Genomic DNA, 1,259 nt, shown 5'->3' with positions numbered 1-1,259 from the left:
CTCCCACCAGGCCCCCCTTCCCCTGTTCCTCCCTCCCAGCATCTCCAAGGGACCCTTCCAATCACCCTGCCTGGTCCAGTCCCGTGTGAGGCTCCAAACGCTCCCACCCTCTCCTTTACGAAGCTCTACGTTGCGCCATCTCATCAGCGAGGCTGTGACCGTCTGGCCGGAGCTAAACCCACCAGCCCCACAAAGAAAACCCACCCTCCAAACCGAACACCTCCCCGAGTGCACACAAACCAGCTAACTTAACGATTCTGTGCCTTCTGTCTGGCTGTCCCATCAGCCAGTCTGAACCTGGCCAGCTCCTCTCCCACCTGCCAGACTGGGAGGCCACCCTGGCTCGTTTCACTCAACTCTAAATGTGTTTTGTGTCGTAGGTTCCTGTAAGGCTTCAATGAAAAAACCCCATCAACAACTTAAAATACTGATCAATACGGGATCTCACAGCCAGATGAGTGCTGGGGTTTCACTACTGATTATCAATACAACTAATTACCAACAGAGCCCTCCCACATTTTATTTCCTACAGTGTCTTTTCCAAACAGAAACCCGTTCATACTGTCTGCTGGCTAAAATCTTCCCACTGCTTTAAAGATGAAATCTCTAAGGCTGGCATGATTATCAGACTCCTGTGTGACAAGGCCCTGGCCTCCTCCTGATTGTTCTCAATTCTGAGAACAGCTCAAGATCTTTCTAGTTGAGGATGCCCTTCACTCCCATTTATGCTACCCCTGGTTCCTGCCTTCTGTCCCTCCATACCCCAGAGGGACCACAGGTTGTATGACATCTACCTGTTATCGAATCTCATGGTTCCCTGTTTTTTCTTTTTTATTTATTTAATGTTTATTTATTTTTGAGGGAGAGAGAAAAACAGAGCACAAGTGGGAGAGGGGCAGAGAGAGAGGGAGACACAAAATCCAAAGCAGGTTCCAGGCTCCAAGCTGTCAGCACAGAGCCCGACCAGGGGCTCAAACTCACGAACTGTGAGATACTGACCTGAGCTGAAGTTGGACGCCCAACCTACTGAGTCACCCAAGCACCCCCCCCCCACTCTGTTTTCTTTTTAGTTCCAACCTGGAACAGTCCTGTAAGACCGAAAACAGAATTGTTTCTTTCCTACCTAAATATTTGTATTGTCTGTTGTCACTAATCAGAGCCCCATGAGTCCAGGGAAGGAAGGACTCTGTCAGCCTCATCAATGATTCTCCAATGCCTGGTGCCATGACTGGACATGGTAACTACTCAGTAAACACTGA

The sequence above is a fragment of the Felis catus genome, chromosome E2 (genome assembly GCF_018350175.1).
Source record: "Felis catus isolate Fca126 chromosome E2, F.catus_Fca126_mat1.0, whole genome shotgun sequence".
NCBI classification, from domain to species: Eukaryota; Metazoa; Chordata; class Mammalia; order Carnivora; family Felidae; genus Felis; species Felis catus.
Note: the sequence above shows the minus strand (reverse complement) of the source record.